Raw genomic sequence first — 7293 nt, 5'->3', positions numbered from 1 at the left:
GTGAGGTTTTCAGCACCCTGAGGATAGATTGTCTTATTTCTGTCATTATGTTCAATGCCTGGATCCTACCTACATGCACTGTAGGTAGAATTCTAAACAAGATCAGAAAGGAAGGGGGTTTTAGCCATGGTAGAGTGTAATGAACTAAAAACAGGTGGTGCCTTTGCCATGTTTAAAGTTGTCATCAGGGGAATATCCATGACATCCCATTAGGCCTTTAGTAAGACCCTGGATCAGGTGACTGGAAGCATTGGCTCAGAGTGGCTACTTTTCTGCTCAATTCATTTATTGTTCTTATATTTAGATGTAAGCAATGCACTCAAATAATCAGTGATATATAGGCTATTCCCTTAAGAAATAATATTATTAGGATTTATGGTGCAGCTACTTGATATCAGATGGTCTGTTATGTGTTTTACACACCTTGCTACTTAATTTTCACAACACACTCTAGAGACTATTGATTTTGTTTCTGATTTTACCAATGAGCTGTCTTCCTTACCAGCTCACACAGCTAAGGTCTGAGTCAGGATTGGAACTAACAATCAAGCATATATGCTAGTCACAATGGACTATAACAATCTAGTCCAGAAGACAAAAACCAACTTCTTAGGCTAAGGGGGAAGTTGACTTTAAGTCACTTTGAAGAATAAGGAAGACCAATCTGATGCGAGGGCGCTGTGTTGGAGCTGCGTGGCAGGCAGTGGCCAAACATGTCCATTTAGTTCCTCCTAGACTGGAGGAGTAACAGTGCCCCCTCGCTGAGTAGTTGTCATTCTATGAAAAAAATGTACAAGGCCTGACCATTATGTCAATTGGGGTGACTTAATATGGTTCTACTAATTGTTATAGCAACCAGGCTAGTATTTTAAAGATCAAGGAGCTAAGTTGAAACTCGCTGTCACTGAGCTATTTTCACTCACCTGACCCCATAGGCAGAGTAGATTGCTCTTTTGGGTTTCTGAAGCTGTAAATATATTTTTTAAATCATTTTATTGGGTGCTCATACAACTCTTATCACAATCAGTACATATATCTATTGTGTCAGGTACATTTGTACAATTCTTGCCATCATCATTCTCAAAACACTTTCTTTCTACTTGAGGCCTTCGTATTGAAGCTGTGTAAACCTTTATGAGAGCAGAAAGTCTCATACTTCTCCCCTGGAGCAACGGGTAGGTCCAAACGGTTGACCTGGTGGTGCAATGCATCATTCACTACACCACCAGCACACCTTGCTTCAAAAACAGCTCTGCCCAAGTGCTCCATTACCAGACTTCTGTTACTCAAGTGCCAACCTCCACATGTTTTCATGGTAATGACCAGAACATAGAAGCAACACTTCACTCTCGGAACATCTGCAACTTTATGACAACTTTTATCTTTTACTAACACCCAGTATAATTGGTTTGAGATCTATAGGTCTGACTGTATATTCCAATCTATTTTTAGTCCTTGAAGGCTCTGGTAGTTGAGGTTGTGTGTCTACTTGGCTAAATCATTGGTTTGGCAGTCATGATTTAGTTTTCATCCCCCATGATGTGGTCTGTTATGAACCTGTTATCTTCATATGTGATCTGCTATCAGAAGCCAATCATTCTAAAGGTAGTTTTCTCAGGGTGTGGCTTGCTTCCAGTATACATGGATTCCCTGGCAAAGCTTGTTTGCTTTTTTTCTTGATTTGGATTCTGCATCTGTCTCATCATTCTTCACCAACACCATGATTCAAAGGCATCCATTCTTTAGTCTCCCTTAGTCATTATCCAGGTTCTATCTCCATATCAAGTAATTGGAAATAGTACCTGAGTCAGGTACACCTGATTCCTCAGCGTGACATTTTTGCTTTGTAATACTTTGCAGCATGTTTGCCCACTGCAATGTAATGCTTGATTTCCTGACTGCTGCTTGGGGGGCACTGATTGTAGATCCAACTGGTTTCCAAATTTTTCTGTATTTTTGGTTTGCGCTGTTTTGTTTGGCTTTTGTTCGTTCATAGTAGAGTATAGCTCAGAGGTGTTATGTCAATGGAGGTCACCCTCTTGAAGCTGTGTTATATGCGTTTCCGTTTTCAGTATATAAAACCCAGGATTGGTGAACCTATAGGGACAGCAGGTGGAATAAGGGGTTTGGGGTTTGGAGGTGCAGTGGTGGAGGTGGGGTAAAAGGGAGATGATGTCTAAGAGCACACGTAGAAGAAGAATGTTCGGACACTGTGGTAGCAACTGTACAATTCTATTAGTGTGATTGAAATGCGGAGTGAGTTAGTTAATTGTGCCAGCCTGGCCGATAATCACATGTGGAGCTAATTGAAAGGCAGAGGGATAAATGGGTGGTGAGCCTCGCCTTTCTAGTCCTCGGGTCTCTTGCTTTGTGATGGTCGCACAAGGGTGCAGCTGCCTTAGCAGTTCCCTGCTTCAGCTTGCAAGATTGACTTCCTACAAGACATCCCCAAGGAGAAGCTACATGGACCTATCCCGATGCAGCCCTGGGTGCTGGAGCAGCCTTGTGGAGACCCCTGCTAGTGCTGAGATGCTTGTTCGCTCACTGACTCAGCTTTCCTCCTGCAGTCGGCATCATTGCCTCTGTTTTGTGAGGTGGAGGACTTTGTGGACTGGTTGTTGGGTTAATGATTTAATGTTGGACTTGTGGGCTTGGGTAGCATTGGGTTGGGTTGTTTTCATGATGCACATTTTCTTTACATAAAACTCTGTCTTATACATGAGTCGCTGTGGATTTGTTTCTCCAAAGTACCTAAACTATTACACGGAGTGATATGCTCTAGGTATTAAATCCCAACCAATAAAAAAGAACGCAATTCTAACTCAGTTAAAATTAAAAATAAAATAAAAATCTTGGACAACTTCCAAATGTTTCCTCTGTTTATCATGATATTGCTTATTGGTCCAGTTGTGAGATTTTTATTTTCTTTATGTTGAGGTGTACTCCATCTGATGGTTGTAGTTTTTAATCCTTAATCCTCCTCCTCAATCCTCAAACATCATACGCCAATCATCTTTATTTCCAACAAGCTTGTGTTGTCTGCCTACTGTAGGTTCCCGAATAAATACTTTTTTTTAAAAAAAAAGAAGAAAATATCATCCTACGGAAAATCATAACTAAATCTAGCGGAGAGAGTGAAAGACATGATCAGTTGTCTAATGTGGCCGAGGCTGAGAACAGGAAAGAGAGAGCAGGGCACGGCTGAGGATCTTTAGCGAAGCGCCAGTCCTCCTTCCTGCGGCGCTCACAGGGGATGCAGCGGCCATGTTGTGGGAGGTGAACTTGCTGTGTATGATTGGGCTGCAATGGACACTGGTGATGGACAGTCAGGTTTTTCTGGGAATCTAGGAGTCTGACGTGGCATCATCAGTTTGTAAGTCTCCATCCACAGCTGGGATTACACTTGGGAGGCTCAGGCTTTCTTTATGTCACCACAGGCACTCAAGTAGAGAAAGTGAAGGTTTTTCAAAAACAGAGGAAGGAGCTCATAATTGGTATCAATGGGGAACCACTGCAATCCTTTAGTATGGGAGTGACAGGCCATCGATCATATCTCGTCTTCCAAAGCCGTCTTTTACTTCTGAGTTCTGAAAATTGCTAAATTCATCTTGTGTCAGCCATTCCAAGTGCCTGTTCTAATGTGCTTTGCTGTGGTGAAATCAAAGTATTTCCTTCCAGTAGCAGAAAATGCAATCTTCTCAGTCTGATTTGGTAAATCACCGAAAAAGAAGACAGCCAGCCTCCTCCCTTTCTGGGGAAGCTCAGTCAGGTCGACTTGCTTTGTCTTGCTCTTGACTTCCACTTACCTCACTGGCATTTTGCAAATTAGTTACACACACACACACACACACACACACACACACACACACACACAAAATTTTGTTTTTTCCCTCTAATGAGGTTTCGCTTAAAAATGTTGGTGACTGGACCTGCCGGGAGGCTCAGAAACACTCGGCTCTCAGTCTTGGTAATATCTAACAAGATTGTGTCTTTAGAATTTTCTTTATTGACAACAGCAGTCTTGTTATTTTTAAGTGGGTTCTTTTCTCTCACTCCTGTAGCAGGCACATATGGCCCTCTGGAGCAGGCTGTAAACAAACAGCTTCTTCCACCCCTTTCATTTAAAGAGGGCTAATGGGCCTGCGCGCTCACCGAGCAGCCAGCTGCAGCGGGAGAGTACTGCAGGGCTTCGTGTTTATCCTTTTCTGTGTAAGGACAAGTGCCTCTCGGCACACTGATACTGGGGTTCTCTCTCCCATGAGTGATGCCCACATCTTCCCTTGATGGCGCTCGGCCTGCTCTTTGATCGCGTGCCTCAGTCACAACACAAATCCCCGCCTCGCCTGAGTCACGGGCAGGTGTGTTCTTTGGTCTGGCGCAGTGTTGGCCTTAATACACCCCTTGCTGCTTCTCCACTGGCCGCTTTCCTGTCTCCCTTAATTTGTAGAACACGATTATCGATCCCGTGTATAGGCAAAAGCAAAACCCCCTGCAGCAATTACTAATATTAACAATAACAATAGTCAACTTTGGGGTACTTACTCTGTGAACTTTACAATCAATGCCTCATTTAATTCTGATGAAAACCTACATCTGAGGCATTTTTTATTACTATCTCAACTTGCAGCAGTGGTAACTGAGGCTCATCGAGTTTAAATAACTCTCTCAGTGATAAAGCTAGTAAGAAAAAAAGCTTAGGACTTGAAGCTAGTTGTCATGCCTAACTACATCTACTCTTCTGAACACCGTGCTATTCTAACCCATTACTGGTAACTTCAAGAACAGAAATTCTGAGAACCTTCAATCTTACTCATTTTTATAACATCCAATATTTAGCAATCAAACACCCGGTTGTGATTGTGTTTCTCCTTGTTTCATTGTGATTAGAATTTTGGATCCAGAGTTCTCACTGAGCTAAACATCATTTCCTCCATCCTGCAGAAGCAGTTGCTTACAACTAAATCAGACAGTCCAGCAATCAGCTCTTTCTCCCACTGGGCTTATTTATGAGAATCCTTTCTTGGTTTTTAAAACTTTGTGTTAAATGTAACCAATGCCTTCTTCCCTTGTAATCACTGCCTCTGCAATTGTTTTTGTTAGGAATGGATACCTCAAGTCCGAGTTACAATGACAATCTCCAACACTATGTGCCTGCTTTAGGCTTAGTTTCCTAGAGAAGCAGAACTGGTCGTAGATAATATAGAGATATTACTAGCTGTAGAAGCAGGCAAGTCCAAGTCCAGGGCAGGTCAAGGTCAGTGGATCAGGCGTTAGGCTGGATTTTTTTCCTCCTGATTTTCATCATCATGTGGGCTGATGACGGGCAGGAGAACCGTAAACTGGTGGCTGCAGAGAAGGAGGAATTCAATGTTAGCAAATCAGGCTTGTGGTTTCAGAAGTGATGAATCCATGGTGCTGATGACTCCCAGGATTGGCAGGCAAGATGGCATACCATTGACTCAGAGGTAGAGGAGACCAATGCAGGATCTAGACCCAATGAAAGCAAACACGTTTCTCACAGCATCCATTTATTTGGGAAGCAGGATGCACATCCTGGACAATGTGTGACCTGAAGAAAAGTGTTACATTTCATCTACTGCAATCCCATTATGTAGGCTAACAGTGGATTAGCTGTGATGCTGTGTTGGGTCTGATCATGGTGGATTACTAGGTGTTAACTGCCAAACCACTGAGAATGCTGACCTAGCTAAGTTGACCCCAAGCCTTAAATATTATAAATATCCAACATAGCAGTTTATGCATACTCTCCTTAAACCACTGCAATTGCCAGGCCAAGTGGATAACAATATAATCTTCATTTTATATAGAGAAAACTAAGACCTAAAGTAGAATGACCAAGTTGGCTAAAACAGAATTCACACTCAATCAGTCTCAGAAGTCTGTGATTTTAACCAGTCAACAATAACAAGCCACTCGCACCTGGGCTACTGTACTCTTCTCCCATCCCCTATGCTCTGTTCTCTCAGATTGTCTCTGCGTTGCTTCCAGAGCGAGATGCTTTATGCAGTCAATCTGATCAGGCCACTTCCCTACTTAAAGCCCCACAGTGGTGCATGGCTTAGAATTGCCATGTCACACCAGGATCTAACTCCCAGTCCATCTTCCCAGTTTAAACCTGTGTGACTCAATACTTCTGGTGCTATTGCTGGCTCCATGGTGTGCTGAAATCATAATGGTATCTTCTACTTCCTTAAAATACACACGAGTTTTTCATTTCTTAGTGGTTTTTTGATACTGGTAGTGATTTTTTAATATCAACTCAAGCTAATAGGAGGGAGAGGGCATTTTCTGGGCTGGTTAGAAATTGATTCTCCCAGACAAGAAAGCTATAAGGTGTTGTACCATGTAACAACAATCAGCTATTATACGTGGTACATTCTAGGAAGTTAATTTTTCTGAGTCCGGGTGCTATCTGTGGTCCAGATTAGTTGGCCTATAGGCCATATTAGCTTACATATAGTTCCTGAATTGTCCCAGTGTTCCCTTCAGACTGGGGGTGATCAGAAAGCATCATGTAACAGTCCCTGGAAAAGACTAGCTCAACCCCTGGCTGTGGGCAAAGAGACACCTGGCTGGTGGTGGTGTTCTTATGTCAGTCAGGGGCAGAGCAGACTGGCAGCCCTTTGTTTATCCGAGCTGGATGCCTAGATCGTGGCCAGAGCAGTTTCACGCCTGGGCACATAAAGAGAAGACAAGACCAGCTGTGGCCAGGTGAAAGGCCCTTGTCACTCGGACGTTGACTCCTTAAACCTGTCACGTTTCTCTCTTACGTCTCATGTTGTCTGTTGTGACTCACTCAAAAGAATTAAAAACAATATCTCAAGATTTCTTGGATACAGTTTCCAAATATCGACGAGAAAGGAAGAGAGTATTCAAGGTAGAGCTTACTATTATTATTAGAAACATGTTAGCATCAAAGTAGATTTCTAGCTTGATTTTATGCTGCCATGGATGAGAACGTTGGCTTTATGAGGATGAAAAATAAGATAGGTTTACTGAAGGTCCCACCTCACAATACTGAAAACTGGGGAGAGATTCTGAGAAGCCAAAGGAACAAGAAAGTTAAAGCTAGTCATGATTCCTGAGAACGCAGTATGTGAAAGTCAGCAAAGTTTGACCTGAGAAGATTGCTAAATTGAAAGTATAGTCATTAATAAGGTGCACATACAAATGTAGGTGATAACCCCCAAAGAGCAGCAGCATGGAAATTTTGACTGTACGGTTCCATGTGAAAGAGAGACTCCAGAGAGATCAATGATGATTTGTCTGGGG

General features: G+C 42.6%; 1 non-coding gene across 1 annotated transcript; it reads left to right on the top strand.

Annotated features, from left to right (window-relative positions):
• Positions 1–6562: 6562 nt before the first annotated feature.
• LOC115871133 lies at positions 6563–6705 on the top strand. The gene has a single exon (XR_004047113.1). It is a non-coding gene; the product is annotated as a small nucleolar RNA SNORA48 (small nucleolar RNA).
• The last annotated feature ends 588 nt before the right edge of the window (positions 6706–7293 follow it).

The sequence above is a fragment of the Echinops telfairi genome, unplaced genomic scaffold (assembly GCF_000313985.2).
Source record: "Echinops telfairi isolate 266 unplaced genomic scaffold, ASM31398v2 ScPeMD7_3533;HRSCAF=4204_0, whole genome shotgun sequence".
Lineage (NCBI taxonomy): Eukaryota > Metazoa > Chordata > Mammalia > Afrosoricida > Tenrecidae > Echinops > Echinops telfairi.
The sequence above is the reverse complement of the archived record's forward strand: the minus strand, read 5'-3'. Positions and strand labels throughout refer to the sequence as shown.